The 22,048-nt window shown below is 64.3% G+C and overlaps 6 pseudogenes; all 6 read left to right on the top strand.

The window, feature by feature from the left end:
- Nucleotides 1-3,053: 3,053 nt before the first annotated feature.
- On the top strand, nt 3,054-3,172 carry LOC142867427 (uncharacterized; annotated as a pseudogene).
- A 3,498-nt stretch (nt 3,173-6,670) lies between these two features.
- Nucleotides 6,671-6,789, top strand: LOC142867426 (uncharacterized; annotated as a pseudogene).
- Nucleotides 6,790-10,293: 3,504 nt separating this feature from the next.
- LOC142867364 (uncharacterized) lies at nt 10,294-10,412 on the top strand (annotated as a pseudogene).
- Nucleotides 10,413-13,964: 3,552 nt separating this feature from the next.
- LOC142867363 (uncharacterized) lies at nt 13,965-14,083 on the top strand (annotated as a pseudogene).
- A 3,546-nt stretch (nt 14,084-17,629) lies between these two features.
- On the top strand, nt 17,630-17,748 carry LOC142867362 (uncharacterized; annotated as a pseudogene).
- Nucleotides 17,749-21,258: 3,510 nt separating this feature from the next.
- Nucleotides 21,259-21,377, top strand: LOC142867425 (uncharacterized; annotated as a pseudogene).
- The last annotated feature ends 671 nt before the right edge of the window (nt 21,378-22,048 follow it).

Raw genomic sequence — 22,048 nt, 5'->3', positions numbered from 1 at the left:
ATGTTCTTAGAAAGTGTCTCTTATCTCTATGATTGCATTTTCTTTTCTCTCTCCTTTCTAGCAGATGATGGGAGTACAAGTATTGAGGTGACATGTGTTGCCCGTGCCCCCCTCCCCCCTGTCTCCTTATTTATTTCTCATTCTCTCCCAGCGTATTGTGGGGGTACCAATGTTCAGGTCGGGTGCATTGCTCTTTCCCCGCCTCCCCCCTCGGGTCAGAGCTTCAAGTGCGCCCATCCCCCAGTCGGTGCGCACCCACCCCCTCCCTAATGGATGTGTATGCCCACCCCCTCCCCACGCCCGCCCGACACCCACCCGATGAAGGTGATTCCTCGCTGTCCACTTAGGTGTCCATCCGTTCGTACCAATTTGCCGGTGAGCGCGCGCACGTGGTGCTCGTGTGTCCGTTCTTGGGACACCTGGCCTACTGGAACGGGTTCCAGCTCTGGCCAGGAGAACACGAGAGGCGCCCCCTCACCGCTGCTCCTCACAGCCGAATGGCACTCCGTGGTGTCCACGCGCCACATGTTACTAATGCACTCCTGGATGGATGGGCACTCGGGTCGCTTCCACATCTTTGCGATTGTGAATTGTGCCCTAACTGTCACCCTACCCCTTACCCAGCCCGTCTCCTCTGCCCCTGCCTGACGCGCTCCTCCCCCGCCAGGCCCGTCACTGTCCTCGGCCCCTGCCCCTGCCTGACCGGCCCCTTCCCGCCCCGGCCCGTCACCGTCACCGTCCTCTGCCCCTGCCTGACAGGCTCCTCTCCGCCCGGCCCACCACCTGGGCCACTGCCTGACTCGCTCCTCCCCGGCCAGGCCCGTCACTGTCCTGGGCCCCCGCCTGACCGGCTCCTTCCCGCCCGGCCTGTCACCGTCCTCGGCCCCTGCCTGACACGCTCCTCCCCGCCCGTCACCGTCCTCGGCCCCTGCCTGACCGGCTCCTCCGTCGCCTGGGCCTTCCAGGGGCTTGGTGTGGACGCTGCTTCCAGGAAGCCCTCCAGGAACCCGGCAGCAGGGCGGCCGCAGCAGTCTGGCGCAGGCATCGCTAAGTCGCCTGCCGGGGACGGGGACGTGCCCCGCTGTGCCGCGGGGGCCCAGCCTGGTGTCTTCCCTGAGGCCCTGGGGCTGCCGGGACCGCCTCCTGATGGGGACGTCCACGCAGCTCTCCACGTCGGATTCCGGGGCTCTCTGTCCTGCCTGAAGGCCCAGCTGGCCTGCGGGTCCTTAGAGTGGCAGGAACATCCTCAAACTGATATTGCGAGTCCGGGGGTTGTCTGCACTTTTGTGCTGGGCACCCCAGGGAGGCCCAGGGGCTGGCTGGACAACGCGGTCTGCTCGGGTGCTTTGGAGGAGCAACCGATGCCCTTTGGACTTTGGTAGCAGCGTCTCAGGTGTCTCTGAGCCCTGCGCCATGTCGGGGAGGAGGCGGGAGGGGCCGCGACCTGCAGTCGTGTTCCCGGGGTGGCACGGCATGTGGCTTCTTCCACAGGCTGCTTGGCCTGGGCTCCCTGCACCTGGGCCTTTGGGGGACTGGCCCTGTGCTTGCCAACGCTTCCTGCAGGGACCCGGAGCTGGGAGGTGGCATCTCCCAGCCCTGGGCCGGGCAGAGCCCCAGCGGGCCATGCCCACAACCTCTCTCAGCACGGGTCCCCCAGAAGGCTCCTTTGGGACCAGGATTCTCCTGCGGGTGACTTCTTAAAGTCTGGCCCCTGGATGGAGGGGCACCGGGAGCAGAGGAGCCGGAAGCGGAAGGGGGTGCCCATGCGAGGGGACATTTTCAGGCCAAGTACCAGCTTCAGCCTGATCCTCCTGGGAACCCCGGGGTGTACGTCACACCTCCTGGTTGTCCCGCTCTGAGACAAGGAGCCGGGCTTCGCATTCCCACAGCAGCCAGTCGTGGGCTGAGGACACCTGGGGCCTTGGGAACTCCCTGGCTTCTCTTTGGATTACCATTTGGAGCTGCTTGGGAATCGTGCCGCCACACACACCCGAGTGCAGGTGTCTTCTGCACAGACTGCGGGCCTCGCGCTTCTGAATGCCACTGGCTCGCCACCCACCCACGGGTGAACCTGGTCAGGGTGCTTTCTCTAAGGAGCCGACTCTGATCCGGGCGGGCTACCGGTGTCTCTGTTTGCTCGTTTCTTTCTTCCATTTCGGGAAAGTCTGCCTTACTGGGTGTGGAAATCTCCTATGCCTTTCCTCGCCTATTCTGTCAGCTTTAAAATTCTCTTTCAGTTGCCACCCTCACAGATGGATTAGGAAACTCTTTCCGGTGCACTCATTAGTGAAATGACCTCAAGGAAGCTCGAATCCAATATCTAATCGCCGGCTTTTAGCAAGTCCACACCCGAGGGTGGTTGGGGTCCAATCCAGCCCCGGGCCAGGCCCAGGCCCCTTGGACTGGGCCACAGGAGGACACGGAGCAGGGTCCCGGCCCCCACGGGAGCGGTGCCGGCAGTTCTCCAAGGGCTTGGGGGTTTTCCAGAGGTAGGAGATGGAGGGGACTGATTTCTTCAGCGCCCCCCAAACCACCCCGCCCCACCCCAGCCATGGGACACATCCCGAGAGACGCCCCTACACTCGCTCCCCTCCCCCATGCGCTGTGCCCCAGCCCTGGCCCTGGGGAATAGGCGGCAGCCCACCCACAGGGCGGGGGCGCAGCTGACAGGGGTTGTGCGGGAGGGCGGCCCCTGGCTGGGGTCAAAGGGTGAGCGCGCGTGCGCAGTCAGCGGCGGCGCGCTGGGGGTGGGGGCGGGTAGGTGAAGGAGCCGAGGTGAGGAGAGGAGGGGGGCTGGAAGGTCTCCACCTTGGCGGGTCCAGCCGTGGAGGCGCATCGTGTCTGTGTGTGTGTGTTTGTGTGTGTGTGTGTGTGTGTGTGTGTGTGTGTGTAGACAGCCCCCACCCCACCCCGCCCCGCCCCGTCCCTCACCTCAGTCCTCCGGAGTCCGCCCGACCGGGCCGGCCAACTGCACAGGCCCGGCGCGGGTCAGCGCTATCGCGGGGAAGCGCGGTGAGGCTGGCCTCTTGAGCGGGGCAGGGGCGCCCTCCGCGGTCTAGGGCCACACCACCCCGAACGCGCCCCATCTCGTCTGATCTCCGAAGCTAAGCAGCGTCGGGCCTGGTTAGTACTTGGATGGGAGACCGCCTGGGAATCCCGGGTGCCCTAGGCTTTTTTTTTTTTTTTGCCTGTTGCTCTGTCCCCTTGCCGGGAGCGCGGCGGGGCGGCGGTCCGGCGGATCACCCCCACCCTCAGCGCCCGCCGCGGTGCCTGCCGCCCCAGCCCGCACCGTGGGGCCTCCTCTTGTCCCAAGCCGGGACACCGCCGCCACGGGGCAGCATGCGTGCCATCTGGACTGTCCGGTCTCAGTCCAAAGGTCTGGTCTGTGGGAAACGACACGCTGGAGGAAACCTGGAGAGTCTGAGAGGGGAGGGAGTTCCGGAAGGATTCCAGGATGTCACTTTGAGCGAGTATGTGACCAGAACTCGTCCCGTTGCTTTTGGGGTTCTATGGGCTACACGTAGGAATCTCTGGTGGTGGCACTGGAGGTTGGGGGATCCGGAGTCACACCCAGACCTGCTCGACAGGCCTCCTTTTACTTTTCTTTTCGGATTCATGTTCTTAGAAAGTGTCTCTTATCTCTATGATTGCATTTTCTTTTCTCTCTCCTTTCTAGCAGATGATGGGAGTACAAGTATTGAGGTGACATGTGTTGCCCGTGCCCCCCTCCCCCCTGTCTCCTTATTTATTTCTCATTCTCCCCCAGCGTATTGTGGGGGTACCAATGTTCAGGTCGGGTGCATTGCTCTTTCCCCGCCTCCCCCCTCGGGTCAGAGCTTCAAGTGCGCCCATCCCCCAGTCGGTGCGCACCCACCCCCTCCCTAATGGATGTGTATGCCCACCCCCTCCCCACGCCCGCCCGACACCCACCCGATGAAGGTGATTCCTCGCTGTCCACTTAGGTGTCCATCCGTTCGTACTAATTTGCCGGTGAGCGCGCGCACGTGGTGCTCGTGTGTCCGTTCTTGGGACACCTGGCCTACTGGAACGGGTTCCAGCTCTGGCCAGGAGAACACGAGAGGCGCCCCCTCACCGCTGCTCCTCACAGCCGAATGGCACTCCGTGGTGTCCACGCGCCACATGTTACTAATGCACTCCTGGATGGATGGGCACTCGGGTCGCTTCCACATCTTTGCGATTGTGAATTGTGCCCTAACTGTCACCCTACCCCTTACCCAGCCCGTCTCCTCTGCCCCTGCCTGACGCGCTCCTCCCCCGCCAGGCCCGTCACTGTCCTCGGCCCCTGCCCCTGCCTGACCGGCCCCTTCCCGCCCCGGCCCGTCACCGTCACCGTCCTCTGCCCCTGCCTGACAGGCTCCTCTCCGCCCGGCCCACCACCTGGGCCACTGCCTGACTCGCTCCTCCCCGGCCAGGCCCGTCACTGTCCTGGGCCCCCGCCTGACCGGCTCCTTCCCGCCCGGCCTGTCACCGTCCTCGGCCCCTGCCTGACACGCTCCTCCCCGCCCGTCACCGTCCTCGGCCCCTGCCTGACCGGCTCCTCCGTCGCCTGGGCCTTCCAGGGGCTTGGTGTGGACGCTGCTTCCAGGAAGCCCTCCAGGAACCCGGCAGCAGGGCGGCCGCAGCAGTCTGGCGCAGGCATCGCTAAGTCGCCTGCCGGGGACGGGGACGTGCCCCGCTGTGCCGCGGGGGCCCAGCCTGGTGTCTTCCCTGAGGCCCTGGGGCTGCCGGGACCGCCTCCTGATGGGGACGTCCACGCAGCTCTCCACGTCGGATTCCGGGGCTCTCTGTCCTGCCTGAAGGCCCAGCTGGCCTGCGGGTCCTTAGAGTGGCAGGAACATCCTCAAACTGATATTGCGAGTCCGGGGGTTGTCTGCACTTTTGTGCTGGGCACCCCAGGGAGGCCCAGGGGCTGGCTGGACAACGCGGTCTGCTCGGGTGCTTTGGAGGAGCAACCGATGCCCTTTGGACTTTGGTAGCAGCGTCTCAGGTGTCTCTGAGCCCTGCGCCATGTCGGGGAGGAGGCGGGAGGGGCCGCGACCTGCAGTCGTGTTCCCGGGGTGGCACGGCATGTGGCTTCTTCCACAGGCTGCTTGGCCTGGGCTCCCTGCACCTGGGCCTTTGGGGGACTGGCCCTGTGCTTGCCAACGCTTCCTGCAGGGACCCGGAGCTGGGAGGTGGCATCTCCCAGCCCTGGGCCGGGCAGAGCCCCAGCGGGCCATGCCCACAACCTCTCTCAGCACGGGTCCCCCAGAAGGCTCCTTTGGGACCAGGATTCTCCTGCGGGTGACTTCTTAAAGTCTGGCCCCTGGATGGAGGGGCACCGGGAGCAGAGGAGCCGGAAGCGGAAGGGGGTGCCCATGCGAGGGGACATTTTCAGGCCAAGTACCAGCTTCAGCCTGATCCTCCTGGGAACCCCGGGGTGTACGTCACACCTCCTGGTTGTCCCGCTCTGAGACAAGGAGCCGGGCTTCGCATTCCCACAGCAGCCAGTCGTGGGCTGAGGACACCTGGGGCCTTGGGAACTCCCTGGCTTCTCTTTGGATTACCATTTGGAGCTGCTTGGGAATCGTGCCGCCACACACACCCGAGTGCAGGTGTCTTCTGCACAGACTGCGGGCCTCGCGCTTCTGAATGCCACTGGCTCGCCACCCACCCACGGGTGAACCTGGTCAGGGTGCTTTCTCTAAGGAGCCGACTCTGATCCGGGCGGGCTACCGGTGTCTCTGTTTGCTCGTTTCTTTCTTCCATTTCGGGAAAGTCTGCCTTACTGGGTGTGGAAATCTCCTATGCCTTTCCTCGCCTATTCTGTCAGCTTTAAAATTCTCTTTCAGTTGCCACCCTCACAGATGGATTAGGAAACTCTTTCCGGTGCACTCATTAGTGAAATGACCTCAAGGAAGCTCGAATCCAATATCTAATCGCCGGCTTTTAGCAAGTCCACACCCGAGGGTGGTTGGGGTCCAATCCAGCCCCGGGCCAGGCCCAGGCCCCTTGGACTGGGCCACAGGAGGACACGGAGCAGGGTCCCGGCCCCCACGGGAGCGGTGCCGGCAGTTCTCCAAGGGCTTGGGGGTTTTCCAGAGGTAGGAGATGGAGGGGACTGATTTCTTCAGCGCCCCCCAAACCACCCCGCCCCACCCCAGCCATGGGACACATCCCGAGAGACGCCCCTACACTCGCTCCCCTCCCCCATGCGCTGTGCCCCAGCCCTGGCCCTGGGGAATAGGCGGCAGCCCACCCACAGGGCGGGGGCGCAGCTGACAGGGGTTGTGCGGGAGGGCGGCCCCTGGCTGGGGTCAAAGGGTGAGCGCGCGTGCGCAGTCAGCGGCGGCGCGCTGGGGGTGGGGGCGGGTAGGTGAAGGAGCCGAGGTGAGGAGAGGAGGGGGGCTGGAAGGTCTCCACCTTGGCGGGTCCAGCCGTGGAGGCGCATCGTGTCTGTGTGTGTGTGTTTGTGTGTGTGTGTGTGTGTGTGTGTGTGTGTGTGTGTAGACAGCCCCCACCCCACCCCGCCCCGCCCCGTCCCTCACCTCAGTCCTCCGGAGTCCGCCCGACCGGGCCGGCCAACTGCACAGGCCCGGCGCGGGTCAGCGCTATCGCGGGGAAGCGCGGTGAGGCTGGCCTCTTGAGCGGGGCAGGGGCGCCCTCCGCGGTCTAGGGCCACACCACCCCGAACGCGCCCCATCTCGTCTGATCTCCGAAGCTAAGCAGCGTCGGGCCTGGTTAGTACTTGGATGGGAGACCGCCTGGGAATCCCGGGTGCCCTAGGCTTTTTTTTTTTTTTTGCCTGTTGCTCTGTCCCCTTGCCGGGAGCGCGGCGGGGCGGCGGTCCGGCGGATCACCCCCACCCTCAGCGCCCGCCGCGGTGCCTGCCGCCCCAGCCCGCACCGTGGGGCCTCCTCTTGTCCCAAGCCGGGACACCGCCGCCACGGGGCAGCATGCGTGCCATCTGGACTGTCCGGTCTCAGTCCAAAGGTCTGGTCTGTGGGAAACGACACGCTGGAGGAAACCTGGAGAGTCTGAGAGGGGAGGGAGTTCCGGAAGGATTCCAGGATGTCACTTTGAGCGAGTATGTGACCAGAACTCGTCCCGTTGCTTTTGGGGTTCTATGGGCTACACGTAGGAATCTCTGGTGGTGGCACTGGAGGTTGGGGGATCCGGAGTCACACCCAGACCTGCTCGACAGGCCTCCTTTTACTTTTCTTTTCGGATTCATGTTCTTAGAAAGTGTCTCTTATCTCTATGATTGCATTTTCTTTTCTCTCTCCTTTCTAGCAGATGATGGGAGTACAAGTATTGAGGTGACATGTGTTGCCCGTGCCCCCCTCCCCCCTGTCTCCTTATTTATTTCTCATTCTCCCCCAGCGTATTGTGGGGGTACCAATGTTCAGGTCGGGTGCATTGCTCTTTCCCCGCCTCCCCCCTCGGGTCAGAGCTTCAAGTGCGCCCATCCCCCAGTCGGTGCGCACCCACCCCCTCCCTAATGGATGTGTATGCCCACCCCCTCCCCACGCCCGCCCGACACCCACCCGATGAAGGTGATTCCTCGCTGTCCACTTAGGTGTCCATCCGTTCGTACTAATTTGCCGGTGAGCGCGCGCACGTGGTGCTCGTGTGTCCGTTCTTGGGACACCTGGCCTACTGGAACGGGTTCCAGCTCTGGCCAGGAGAACACGAGAGGCGCCCCCTCACCGCTGCTCCTCACAGCCGAATGGCACTCCGTGGTGTCCACGCGCCACATGTTACTAATGCACTCCTGGATGGATGGGCACTCGGGTCGCTTCCACATCTTTGCGATTGTGAATTGTGCCCTAACTGTCACCCTACCCCTTACCCAGCCCGTCTCCTCTGCCCCTGCCTGACGCGCTCCTCCCCCGCCAGGCCCGTCACTGTCCTCGGCCCCTGCCCCTGCCTGACCGGCCCCTTCCCGCCCCGGCCCGTCACCGTCACCGTCCTCTGCCCCTGCCTGACAGGCTCCTCTCCGCCCGGCCCACCACCTGGGCCACTGCCTGACTCGCTCCTCCCCGGCCAGGCCCGTCACTGTCCTGGGCCCCCGCCTGACCGGCTCCTTCCCGCCCGGCCTGTCACCGTCCTCGGCCCCTGCCTGACACGCTCCTCCCCGCCCGTCACCGTCCTCGGCCCCTGCCTGACCGGCTCCTCCGTCGCCTGGGCCTTCCAGGGGCTTGGTGTGGACGCTGCTTCCAGGAAGCCCTCCAGGAACCCGGCAGCAGGGCGGCCGCAGCAGTCTGGCGCAGGCATCGCTAAGTCGCCTGCCGGGGACGGGGACGTGCCCCGCTGTGCCGCGGGGGCCCAGCCTGGTGTCTTCCCTGAGGCCCTGGGGCTGCCGGGACCGCCTCCTGATGGGGACGTCCACGCAGCTCTCCACGTCGGATTCCGGGGCTCTCTGTCCTGCCTGAAGGCCCAGCTGGCCTGCGGGTCCTTAGAGTGGCAGGAACATCCTCAAACTGATATTGCGAGTCCGGGGGTTGTCTGCACTTTTGTGCTGGGCACCCCAGGGAGGCCCAGGGGCTGGCTGGACAACGCGGTCTGCTCGGGTGCTTTGGAGGAGCAACCGATGCCCTTTGGACTTTGGTAGCAGCGTCTCAGGTGTCTCTGAGCCCTGCGCCATGTCGGGGAGGAGGCGGGAGGGGCCGCGACCTGCAGTCGTGTTCCCGGGGTGGCACGGCATGTGGCTTCTTCCACAGGCTGCTTGGCCTGGGCTCCCTGCACCTGGGCCTTTGGGGGACTGGCCCTGTGCTTGCCAACGCTTCCTGCAGGGACCCGGAGCTGGGAGGTGGCATCTCCCAGCCCTGGGCCGGGCAGAGCCCCAGCGGGCCATGCCCACAACCTCTCTCAGCACGGGTCCCCCAGAAGGCTCCTTTGGGACCAGGATTCTCCTGCGGGTGACTTCTTAAAGTCTGGCCCCTGGATGGAGGGGCACCGGGAGCAGAGGAGCCGGAAGCGGAAGGGGGTGCCCATGCGAGGGGACATTTTCAGGCCAAGTACCAGCTTCAGCCTGATCCTCCTGGGAACCCCGGGGTGTACGTCACACCTCCTGGTTGTCCCGCTCTGAGACAAGGAGCCGGGCTTCGCATTCCCACAGCAGCCAGTCGTGGGCTGAGGACACCTGGGGCCTTGGGAACTCCCTGGCTTCTCTTTGGATTACCATTTGGAGCTGCTTGGGAATCGTGCCGCCACACACACCCGAGTGCAGGTGTCTTCTGCACAGACTGCGGGCCTCGCGCTTCTGAATGCCACTGGCTCGCCACCCACCCACGGGTGAACCTGGTCAGGGTGCTTTCTCTAAGGAGCCGACTCTGATCCGGGCGGGCTACCGGTGTCTCTGTTTGCTCGTTTCTTTCTTCCATTTCGGGAAAGTCTGCCTTACTGGGTGTGGAAATCTCCTATGCCTTTCCTCGCCTATTCTGTCAGCTTTAAAATTCTCTTTCAGTTGCCACCCTCACAGATGGATTAGGAAACTCTTTCCGGTGCACTCATTAGTGAAATGACCTCAAGGAAGCTCGAATCCAATATCTAATCGCCGGCTTTTAGCAAGTCCACACCCGAGGGTGGTTGGGGTCCAATCCAGCCCCGGGCCAGGCCCAGGCCCCTTGGACTGGGCCACAGGAGGACACGGAGCAGGGTCCCGGCCCCCACGGGAGCGGTGCCGGCAGTTCTCCAAGGGCTTGGGGGTTTTCCAGAGGTAGGAGATGGAGGGGACTGATTTCTTCAGCGCCCCCCAAACCACCCCGCCCCACCCCAGCCATGGGACACATCCCGAGAGACGCCCCTACACTCGCTCCCCTCCCCCATGCGCTGTGCCCCAGCCCTGGCCCTGGGGAATAGGCGGCAGCCCACCCACAGGGCGGGGGCGCAGCTGACAGGGGTTGTGCGGGAGGGCGGCCCCTGGCTGGGGTCAAAGGGTGAGCGCGCGTGCGCAGTCAGCGGCGGCGCGCTGGGGGTGGGGGCGGGTAGGTGAAGGAGGCGAGGTGAGGAGAGGAGGGGGGCTGGAAGGTCTCCACCTTGGCGGGTCCAGCCGTGGAGGCGCATCGTGTCTGTGTGTGTGTGTTTGTGTGTGTGTGTGTGTGTGTGTGTGTGTGTGTGTGTGTGTGTAGACAGCCCCCACCCCACCCCGCCCCGCCCCGTCCCTCACCTCAGTCCTCCGGAGTCCGCCCGACCGGGCCGGCCAACTGCACAGGCCCGGCGCGGGTCAGCGCTATCGCGGGGAAGCGCGGTGAGGCTGGCCTCTTGAGCGGGGCAGGGGCGCCCTCCGCGGTCTAGGGCCACACCACCCCGAACGCGCCCCATCTCGTCTGATCTCCGAAGCTAAGCAGCGTCGGGCCTGGTTAGTACTTGGATGGGAGACCGCCTGGGAATCCCGGGTGTCCTAGGCTTTTTTTTTTTTTTTTTTTTTTTTTTTTTGCCTGTTGCTCTGTCCCCTTGCCGGGAGCGCGGCGGGGCGGCGGTCCGGCGGATCACCCCCACCCTCAGCGCCCGCCGCGGTGCCTGCCGCCCCAGCCCGCACCGTGGGGCCTCCTCTTGTCCCAAGCCGGGACACCGCCGCCACGGGGCAGCATGCGTGCCATCTGGACTGTCCGGTCTCAGTCCAAAGGTCTGGTCTGTGGGAAACGACACGCTGGAGGAAACCTGGAGAGTCTGAGAGGGGAGGGAGTTCCGGAAGGATTCCAGGATGTCACTTTGAGCGAGTATGTGACCAGAACTCGTCCCGTTGCTTTTGGGGTTCTATGGGCTACACGTAGGAATCTCTGGTGGTGGCACTGGAGGTTGGGGGATCCGGAGTCACACCCAGACCTGCTCGACAGGCCTCCTTTTACTTTTCTTTTCGGATTCATGTTCTTAGAAAGTGTCTCTTATCTCTATGATTGCATTTTCTTTTCTCTCTCCTTTCTAGCAGATGATGGGAGTACAAGTATTGAGGTGACATGTGTTGCCCGTGCCCCCCTCCCCCCTGTCTCCTTATTTATTTCTCATTCTCTCCCAGCGTATTGTGGGGGTACCAATGTTCAGGTCGGGTGCATTGCTCTTTCCCCGCCTCCCCCCTCGGGTCAGAGCTTCAAGTGCGCCCATCCCCCAGTCGGTGCGCACCCACCCCCTCCCTAATGGATGTGTATGCCCACCCCCTCCCCACGCCCGCCCGACACCCACCCGATGAAGGTGATTCCTCGCTGTCCACTTAGGTGTCCATCCGTTCCTACCAATTTGCCGGTGAGCGCGCGCACGTGGTGCTCGTGTGTCCGTTCTTGGGACACCTGGCCTACTGGAACGGGTTCCAGCTCTGGCCAGGAGAACACGAGAGGCGCCCCCTCACCGCTGCTCCTCACAGCCGAATGGCACTCCGTGGTGTCCACGCGCCACATGTTACTAATGCACTCCTGGATGGATGGGCACTCGGGTCGCTTCCACATCTTTGCGATTGTGAATTGTGCCCTAACTGTCACCCTACCCCTTACCCAGCCCGTCTCCTCTGCCCCTGCCTGACGCGCTCCTCCCCCGCCAGGCCCGTCACTGTCCTCGGCCCCTGCCCCTGCCTGACCGGCCCCTTCCCGCCCCGGCCCGTCACCGTCACCGTCCTCTGCCCCTGCCTGACAGGCTCCTCTCCGCCCGGCCCACCACCTGGGCCACTGCCTGACTCGCTCCTCCCCGGCCAGGCCCGTCACTGTCCTGGGCCCCCGCCTGACCGGCTCCTTCCCGCCCGGCCTGTCACCGTCCTCGGCCCCTGCCTGACACGCTCCTCCCCGCCCGTCACCGTCCTCGGCCCCTGCCTGACCGGCTCCTCCGTCGCCTGGGCCTTCCAGGGGCTTGGTGTGGACGCTGCTTCCAGGAAGCCCTCCAGGAACCCGGCAGCAGGGCGGCCGCAGCAGTCTGGCGCAGGCATCGCTAAGTCGCCTGCCGGGGACGGGGACGTGCCCCGCTGTGCCGCGGGGGCCCAGCCTGGTGTCTTCCCTGAGGCCCTGGGGCTGCCGCTCCCCGCAAGGGGAGAGCCTCGGAGGTGGGGACCGCCTCCTGATGGGGACGTCCACGCAGCTCTCCACGTCGGATTCCGGGGCTCTCTGTCCTGCCTGAAGGCCCAGCTGGCCTGCGGGTCCTTAGAGTGGCAGGAACATCCTCAAACTGATATTGCGAGTCCGGGGGTTGTCTGCACTTTTGTGCTGGGCACCCCAGGGAGGCCCAGGGGCTGGCTGGACAACGCGGTCTGCTCGGGTGCTTTGGAGGAGCAACCGATGCCCTTTGGACTTTGGTAGCAGCGTCTCAGGTGTCTCTGAGCCCTGCGCCATGTCGGGGAGGAGGCGGGAGGGGCCGCGACCTGCAGTCGTGTTCCCGGGGTGGCACGGCATGTGGCTTCTTCCACAGGCTGCTTGGCCTGGGCTCCCTGCACCTGGGCCTTTGGGGGACTGGCCCTGTGCTTGCCAACGCTTCCTGCAGGGACCCGGAGCTGGGAGGTGGCATCTCCCAGCCCTGGGCCGGGCAGAGCCCCAGCGGGCCATGCCCACAACCTCTCTCAGCACGGGTCCCCCAGAAGGCTCCTTTGGGACCAGGATTCTCCTGCGGGTGACTTCTTAAAGTCTGGCCCCTGGATGGAGGGGCACCGGGAGCAGAGGAGCCGGAAGCGGAAGGGGGTGCCCATGCGAGGGGACATTTTCAGGCCAAGTACCAGCTTCAGCCTGATCCTCCTGGGAACCCCGGGGTGTACGTCACACCTCCTGGTTGTCCCGCTCTGAGACAAGGAGCCGGGCTTCGCATTCCCACAGCAGCCAGTCGTGGGCTGAGGACACCTGGGGCCTTGGGAACTCCCTGGCTTCTCTTTGGATTACCATTTGGAGCTGCTTGGGAATCGTGCCGCCACACACACCCGAGTGCAGGTGTCTTCTGCACAGACTGCGGGCCTCGCGCTTCTGAATGCCACTGGCTCGCCACCCACCCACGGGTGAACCTGGTCAGGGTGCTTTCTCTAAGGAGCCGACTCTGATCCGGGCGGGCTACCGGTGTCTCTGTTTGCTCGTTTCTTTCTTCCATTTCGGGAAAGTCTGCCTTACTGGGTGTGGAAATCTCCTATGCCTTTCCTCGCCTATTCTGTCAGCTTTAAAATTCTCTTTCAGTTGCCACCCTCACAGATGGATTAGGAAACTCTTTCCGGTGCACTCATTAGTGAAATGACCTCAAGGAAGCTCGAATCCAATATCTAATCGCCGGCTTTTAGCAAGTCCACACCCGAGGGTGGTTGGGGTCCAATCCAGCCCCGGGCCAGGCCCAGGCCCCTTGGACTGGGCCACAGGAGGACACGGAGCAGGGTCCCGGCCCCCACGGGAGCGGTGCCGGCAGTTCTCCAAGGGCTTGGGGGTTTTCCAGAGGTAGGAGATGGAGGGGACTGATTTCTTCAGCGCCCCCCAAACCACCCCGCCCCACCCCAGCCATGGGACACATCCCGAGAGACGCCCCTACACTCGCTCCCCTCCCCCATGCGCTGTGCCCCAGCCCTGGCCCTGGGGAATAGGCGGCAGCCCACCCACAGGGCGGGGGCGCAGCTGACAGGGGTTGTGCGGGAGGGCGGCCCCTGGCTGGGGTCAAAGGGTGAGCGCGCGTGCGCAGTCAGCGGCGGCGCGCTGGGGGTGGGGGCGGGTAGGTGAAGGAGGCGAGGTGAGGAGAGGAGGGGGGCTGGAAGGTCTCCACCTTGGCGGGTCCAGCCGTGGAGGCGCATCGTGTCTGTGTGTGTGTGTTTGTGTGTGTGTGTGTGTGTGTGTGTGTGTGTGTGTGTGTGTGTGTGTAGACAGCCCCCACCCCACCCCGCCCCGCCCCGTCCCTCACCTCAGTCCTCCGGAGTCCGCCCGACCGGGCCGGCCAACTGCACAGGCCCGGCGCGGGTCAGCGCTATCGCGGGGAAGCGCGGTGAGGCTGGCCTCTTGAGCGGGGCAGGGGCGCCCTCCGCGGTCTAGGGCCACACCACCCCGAACGCGCCCCATCTCGTCTGATCTCCGAAGCTAAGCAGCGTCGGGCCTGGTTAGTACTTGGATGGGAGACCGCCTGGGAATCCCGGGTGTCCTAGGCTTTTTTTTTTTTTTTTTTTTTTTTTTTGCCTGTTGCTCTGTCCCCTTGCCGGGAGCGCGGCGGGGCGGCGGTCCGGCGGATCACCCCCACCCTCAGCGCCCGCCGCGGTGCCTGCCGCCCCAGCCCGCACCGTGGGGCCTCCTCTTGTCCCAAGCCGGGACACCGCCGCCACGGGGCAGCATGCGTGCCATCTGGACTGTCCGGTCTCAGTCCAAAGGTCTGGTCTGTGGGAAACGACACGCTGGAGGAAACCTGGAGAGTCTGAGAGGGGAGGGAGTTCCGGAAGGATTCCAGGATGTCACTTTGAGCGAGTATGTGACCAGAACTCGTCCCGTTGCTTTTGGGGTTCTATGGGCTACACGTAGGAATCTCTGGTGGTGGCACTGGAGGTTGGGGGATCCGGAGTCACACCCAGACCTGCTCGACAGGCCTCCTTTTACTTTTCTTTTCGGATTCATGTTCTTAGAAAGTGTCTCTTATCTCTATGATTGCATTTTCTTTTCTCTCTCCTTTCTAGCAGATGATGGGAGTACAAGTATTGAGGTGACATGTGTTGCCCGTGCCCCCCTCCCCCCTGTCTCCTTATTTATTTCTCATTCTCTCCCAGCGTATTGTGGGGGTACCAATGTTCAGGTCGGGTGCATTGCTCTTTCCCCGCCTCCCCCCTCGGGTCAGAGCTTCAAGTGCGCCCATCCCCCAGTCGGTGCGCACCCACCCCCTCCCTAATGGATGTGTATGCCCACCCCCTCCCCACGCCCGCCCGACACCCACCCGATGAAGGTGATTCCTCGCTGTCCACTTAGGTGTCCATCCGTTCCTACCAATTTGCCGGTGAGCGCGCGCACGTGGTGCTCGTGTGTCCGTTCTTGGGACACCTGGCCTACTGGAACGGGTTCCAGCTCTGGCCAGGAGAACACGAGAGGCGCCCCCTCACCGCTGCTCCTCACAGCCGAATGGCACTCCGTGGTGTCCACGCGCCACATGTTACTAATGCACTCCTGGATGGATGGGCACTCGGGTCGCTTCCACATCTTTGCGATTGTGAATTGTGCCCTAACTGTCACCCTACCCCTTACCCAGCCCGTCTCCTCTGCCCCTGCCTGACGCGCTCCTCCCCCGCCAGGCCCGTCACTGTCCTCGGCCCCTGCCCCTGCCTGACCGGCCCCTTCCCGCCCCGGCCCGTCACCGTCACCGTCCTCTGCCCCTGCCTGACAGGCTCCTCTCCGCCCGGCCCACCACCTGGGCCACTGCCTGACTCGCTCCTCCCCGGCCAGGCCCGTCACTGTCCTGGGCCCCCGCCTGACCGGCTCCTTCCCGCCCGGCCTGTCACCGTCCTCGGCCCCTGCCTGACACGCTCCTCCCCGCCCGTCACCGTCCTCGGCCCCTGCCTGACCGGCTCCTCCGTCGCCTGGGCCTTCCAGGGGCTTGGTGTGGACGCTGCTTCCAGGAAGCCCTCCAGGAACCCGGCAGCAGGGCGGCCGCAGCAGTCTGGCGCAGGCATCGCTAAGTCGCCTGCCGGGGACGGGGACGTGCCCCGCTGTGCCGCGGGGGCCCAGCCTGGTGTCTTCCCTGAGGCCCTGGGGCTGCCGCTCCCCGCAAGGGGAGAGCCTCGGAGGTGGGGACCGCCTCCTGATGGGGACGTCCACGCAGCTCTCCACGTCGGATTCCGGGGCTCTCTGTCCTGCCTGAAGGCCCAGCTGGCCTGCGGGTCCTTAGAGTGGCAGGAACATCCTCAAACTGATATTGCGAGTCCGGGGGTTGTCTGCACTTTTGTGCTGGGCACCCCAGGGAGGCCCAGGGGCTGGCTGGACAACGCGGTCTGCTCGGGTGCTTTGGAGGAGCAACCGATGCCCTTTGGACTTTGGTAGCAGCGTCTCAGGTGTCTCTGAGCCCTGCGCCATGTCGGGGAGGAGGCGGGAGGGGCCGCGACCTGCAGTCGTGTTCCCGGGGTGGCACGGCATGTGGCTTCTTCCACAGGCTGCTTGGCCTGGGCTCCCTGCACCTGGGCCTTTGGGGGACTGGCCCTGTGCTTGCCAACGCTTCCTGCAGGGACCCGGAGCTGGGAGGTGGCATCTCCCAGCCCTGGGCCGGGCAGAGCCCCAGCGGGCCATGCCCACAACCTCTCTCAGCACGGGTCCCCCAGAAGGCTCCTTTGGGACCAGGATTCTCCTGCGGGTGACTTCTTAAAGTCTGGCCCCTGGATGGAGGGGCACCGGGAGCAGAGGAGCCGGAAGCGGAAGGGGGTGCCCATGCGAGGGGACATTTTCAGGCCAAGTACCAGCTTCAGCCTGATCCTCCTGGGAACCCCGGGGTGTACGTCACACCTCCTGGTTGTCCCGCTCTGAGACAAGGAGCCGGGCTTCGCATTCCCACAGCAGCCAGTCGTGGGCTGAGGACACCTGGGGCCTTGGGAACTCCCTGGCTTCTCTTTGGATTACCATTTGGAGCTGCTTGGGAATCGTGCCGCCACACACACCCGAGTGCAGGTGTCTTCTGCACAGACTGCGGGCCTCGCGCTTCTGAATGCCACTGGCTCGCCACCCACCCACGGGTGAACCTGGTCAGGGTGCTTTCTCTAAGGAGCCGACTCTGATCCGGGCGGGCTACCGGTGTCTCTGTTTGCTCGTTTCTTTCTTCCATTTCGGGAAAGTCTGCCTTACTGGGTGTGGAAATCTCCTATGCCTTTCCTCGCCTATTCTGTCAGCTTTAAAATTCTCTTTCAGTTGCCACCCTCACAGATGGATTAGGAAACTCTTTCCGGTGCACTCATTAGTGAAATGACCTCAAGGAAGCTCGAATCCAATATCTAATCGCCGGCTTTTAGCAAGTCCACACCCGAGGGTGGTTGGGGTCCAATCCAGCCCCGGGCCAGGCCCAGGCCCCTTGGACTGGGCCACAGGAGGACACGGAGCAGGGTCCCGGCCCCCACGGGAGCGGTGCCGGCAGTTCTCCAAGGGCTTGGGGGTTTTCCAGAGGTAGGAGATGGAGGGGACTGATTTCTTCAGCGCCCCCCAAACCACCCCGCCCCACCCCAGCCATGGGACACATCCCGAGAGACGCCCCTACACTCGCTCCCCTCCCCCATGCGCTGTGCCCCAGCCCTGGCCCTGGGGAATAGGCGGCAGCCCACCCACAGGGCGGGGGCGCAGCTGACAGGGGTTGTGCGGGAGGGCGGCCCCTGGCTGGGGTCAAAGGGTGAGCGCGCGTGCGCAGTCAGCGGCGGCGCGCTGGGGGTGGGGGCGGGTAGGTGAAGGAGGCGAGGTGAGGAGAGGAGGGGGGCTGGAAGGTCTCCACCTTGGCGGGTCCAGCCGTGGAGGCGCATCGTGTCTGTGTGTGTGTGTTTGTGTGTGTGTGTGTGTGTGTGTGTGTGTGTGTGTGTGTGTGTAGACAGCCCCCACCCCACCCCGCCCCGCCCCGTCCCTCACCTCAGTCCTCCGGAGTCCGCCCGACCGGGCCGGCCAACTGCACAGGCCCGGCGCGGGTCAGCGCTATCGCGGGGAAGCGCGGTGAGGCTGGCCTCTTGAGCGGGGCAGGGGCGCCCTCCGCGGTCTAGGGCCACACCACCCCGAACGCGCCCCATCTCGTCTGATCTCCGAAGCTAAGCAGCGTCGGGCCTGGTTAGTACTTGGATGGGAGACCGCCTGGGAATCCCGGGTGTCCTAGGCTTTTTTTTTTTTTTTTTTTTTTTTTTTTTGCCTGTTGCTCTGTCCCCTTGCCGGGAGCGCGGCGGGGCGGCGGTCCGGCGGATCACCCCCACCCTCAGCGCCCGCCGCGGTGCCTGCCGCCCCAGCCCGCACCGTGGGGCCTCCTCTTGTCCCAAGCCGGGACACCGCCGCCACGGGGCAGCATGCGTGCCATCTGGACTGTCCGGTCTCAGTCCAAAGGTCTGGTCTGTGGGAAACGACACGCTGGAGGAAACCTGGAGAGTCTGAGAGGGGAGGGAGTTCCGGAAGGATTCCAGGATGTCACTTTGAGCGAGTATGTGACCAGAACTCGTCCCGTTGCTTTTGGGGTTCTATGGGCTACACGTAGGAATCTCTGGTGGTGGCACTGGAGGTTGGGGGATCCGGAGTCACACCCAGACCTGCTCGACAGGCCTCCTTTTACTTTTCTTTTCGGATTCATGTTCTTAGAAAGTGTCTCTTATCTCTATGATTGCATTTTCTTTTCTCTCTCCTTTCTAGCAGATGATGGGAGTACAAGTATTGAGGTGACATGTGTTGCCCGTGCCCCCCTCCCCCCTGTCTCCTTATTTATTTCTCATTCTCTCCCAGCGTATTGTGGGGGTACCAATGTTCAGGTCGGGTGCATTGCTCTTTCCCCGCCTCCCCCCTCGGGTCAGAGCTTCAAGTGCGCCCATCCCCCAGTCGGTGCGCACCCACCCCCTCCCTAATGGATGTGTATGCCCACCCCCTCCCCACGCCCGCCCGACACCCACCCGATGAAGGTGATTCCTCGCTGTCCACTTAGGTGTCCATCCGTTCGTACCAATTTGCCGGTGAGCGCGCGCACGTGGTGCTCGTGTGTCCGTTCTTGGGACACCTGGCCTACTGGAACGGGTTCCAGCTCTGGCCAGGAGAACACGAGAGGCGCCCCCTCACCGCTGCTCCTCACAGCCGAATGGCACTCCGTGGTGTCCACGCGCCACATGTTACTAATGCACTCCTGGATGGATGGGCACTCGGGTCGCTTCCACATCTTTGCGATTGTGAATTGTGCCCTAACTGTCACCCTACCCCTTACCCAGCCCGTCTCCTCTGCCCCTGCCTGACGCGCTCCTCCCCCGCCAGGCCCGTCACTGTCCTCGGCCCCTGCCCCTGCCTGACCGGCCCCTTCCCGCCCCGGCCCGTCACCGTCACCGTCCTCTGCCCCTGCCTGACAGGCTCCTCTCCGCCCGGCCCACCACCTGGGCCACTGCCTGACTCGCTCCTCCCCGGCCAGGCCCGTCACTGTCCTGGGCCCCCGCCTGACCGGCTCCTTCCCGCCCGGCCTGTCACCGTCCTCGGCCCCTGCCTGACACGCTCCTCCCCGCCCGTCACCGTCCTCGGCCCCTGCCTGACCGGCTCCTCCGTCGCCTGGGCCTTCCAGGGGCTTGGTGTGGACGCTGCTTCCAGGAAGCCCTCCAGGAACCCGGCAGCAGGGCGGCCGCAGCAGTCTGGCGCAGGCATCGCTAAGTCGCCTGCCGGGGACGGGGACGTGCCCCGCTGTGCCGCGGGGGCCCAGCCTGGTGTCTTCCCTGAGGCCCTGGGGCTGCCGGGACCGCCTCCTGATGGGGACGTCCACGCAGCTCTCCACGTCGGATTCCGGGGCTCTCTGTCCTGCCTGAAGGCCCAGCTGGCCTGCGGGTCCTTAGAGTGGCAGGAACATCCTCAAACTGATATTGCGAGTCCGGGGGTTGTCTGCACTTTTGTGCTGGGCACCCCAGGGAGGCCCAGGGGCTGGCTGGACAACGCGGTCTGCTCGGGTGCTTTGGAGGAGCAACCGATGCCCTTTGGACTTTGGTAGCAGCGTCTCAGGTGTCTCTGAGCCCTGCGCCATGTCGGGGAGGAGGCGGGAGGGGCCGCGACCTGCAGTCGTGTTCCCGGGGTGGCACGGCATGTGGCTTCTTCCACAGGCTGCTTGGCCTGGGCTCCCTGCACCTGGGCCTTTGGGGGACTGGCCCTGTGCTTGCCAACGCTTCCTGCAGGGACCCGGAGCTGGGAGGTGGCATCTCCCAGCCCTGGGCCGGGCAGAGCCCCAGCGGGCCATGCCCACAACCTCTCTCAGCACGGGTCCCCCAGAAGGCTCCTTTGGGACCAGGATTCTCCTGCGGGTGACTTCTTAAAGTCTGGCCCCTGGATGGAGGGGCACCGGGAGCAGAGGAGCCGGAAGCGGAAGGGGGTGCCCATGCGAGGGGACATTTTCAGGCCAAGTACCAGCTTCAGCCTGATCCTCCTGGGAACCCCGGGGTGTACGTCACACCTCCTGGTTGTCCCGCTCTGAGACAAGGAGCCGGGCTTCGCATTCCCACAGCAGCCAGTCGTGGGCTGAGGACACCTGGGGCCTTGGGAACTCCCTGGCTTCTCTTTGGATTACCATTTGGAGCTGCTTGGGAATCGTGCCGCCACACACACCCGAGTGCAGGTGTCTTCTGCACAGACTGCGGGCCTCGCGCTTCTGAATGCCACTGGCTCGCCACCCACCCACGGGTGAACCTGGTCAGGGTGCTTTCTCTAAGGAGCCGACTCTGATCCGGGCGGGCTACCGGTGTCTCTGTTTGCTCGTTTCTTTCTTCCATTTCGGGAAAGTCTGCCTTACTGGGTGTGGAAATCTCCTATGCCTTTCCTCGCCTATTCTGTCAGCTTTAAAATTCTCTTTCAGTTGCCACCCTCACAGATGGATTAGGAAACTCTTTCCGGTGCACTCATTAGTGAAATGACCTCAAGGAAGCTCGAATCCAATATCTAATCGCCGGCTTTTAGCAAGTCCACACCCGAGGGTGGTTGGGGTCCAATCCAGCCCCGGGCCAGGCCCAGGCCCCTTGGACTGGGCCACAGGAGGACACGGAGCAGGGTCCCGGCCCCCACGGGAGCGGTGCCGGCAGTTCTCCAAGGGCTTGGGGGTTTTCCAGAGGTAGGAGATGGAGGGGACTGATTTCTTCAGCGCCCCCCAAACCACCCCGCCCCACCCCAGCCATGGGACACATCCCGAGAGACGCCCCTACACTCGCTCCCCTCCCCCATGCGCTGTGCCCCAGCCCTGGCCCTGGGGAATAGGCGGCAGCCCACCCACAGGGCGGGGGCGCAGCTGACAGGGGTTGTGCGGGAGGGCGGCCCCTGGCTGGGGTCAAAGGGTGAGCGCGCGTGCGCAGTCAGCGGCGGCGCGCTGGGGGTGGGGGCGGGTAGGTGAAGGAGCCGAGGTGAGGAGAGGAGGGGGGCTGGAAGGTCTCCACCTTGGCGGGTCCAGCCGTGGAGGCGCATCGTGTCTGTGTGTGTGTGTTTGTGTGTGTGTGTGTGTGTGTGTGTGTGTGTGTGTAGACAGCCCCCACCCCACCCCGCCCCGCCCCGTCCCTCACCTCAGTCCTCCGGAGTCCGCCCGACCGGGCCGGCCAACTGCACAGGCCCGGCGCGGGTCAGCGCTATCGCGGGGAAGCGCGGTGAGGCTGGCCTCTTGAGCGGGGCAGGGGCGCCCTCCGCGGTCTAGGGCCACACCACCCCGAACGCGCCCCATCTCGTCTGATCTCCGAAGCTAAGCAGCGTCGGGCCTGGTTAGTACTTGGATGGGAGACCGCCTGGGAATCCCGGGTGCCCTAGGCTTTTTTTTTTTTTTTGCCTGTTGCTCTGTCCCCTTGCCGGGAGCGCGGCGGGGCGGCGGTCCGGCGGATCACCCCCACCCTCAGCGCCCGCCGCGGTGCCTGCCGCCCCAGCCCGCACCGTGGGGCCTCCTCTTGTCCCAAGCCGGGACACCGCCGCCACGGGGCAGCATGCGTGCCATCTGGACTGTCCGGTCTCAGTCCAAAGGTCTGGTCTGTGGGAAACGACACGCTGGAGGAAACCTGGAGAGTCTGAGAGGGGAGGGAGTTCCGGAAGGATTCCAGGATGTCACTTTGAGCGAGTATGTGACCAGAACTCGTCCCGTTGCTTTTGGGGTTCTATGGGCTACACGTAGGAATCTCTGGTGGTGGCACTGGAGGTTGGGGGATCCGGAGTCACACCCAGACCTGCTCGACAGGCCTCCTTTTACTTTTCTTTTCGGATTCATGTTCTTAGAAAGTGTCTCTTATCTCTATGATTGCATTTTCTTTTCTCTCTCCTTTCTAGCAGATGATGGGAGTACAAGTATTGAGGTGACATGTGTTGCCCGTGCCCCCCTCCCCCCTGTCTCCTTATTTATTTCTCATTCTCCCCCAGCGTATTGTGGGGGTACCAATGTTCAGGTCGGGTGCATTGCTCTTTCCCCGCCTCCCCCCTCGGGTCAGAGCTTCAAG

Source organism: Microcebus murinus, unplaced genomic scaffold (genome assembly GCF_040939455.1).
Source record: "Microcebus murinus isolate Inina unplaced genomic scaffold, M.murinus_Inina_mat1.0 scaf015_hap2_Mmur4.0, whole genome shotgun sequence".
Lineage (NCBI taxonomy): Eukaryota > Metazoa > Chordata > Mammalia > Primates > Cheirogaleidae > Microcebus > Microcebus murinus.
This window is presented reverse-complemented; position numbering and strand designations above follow the sequence as displayed.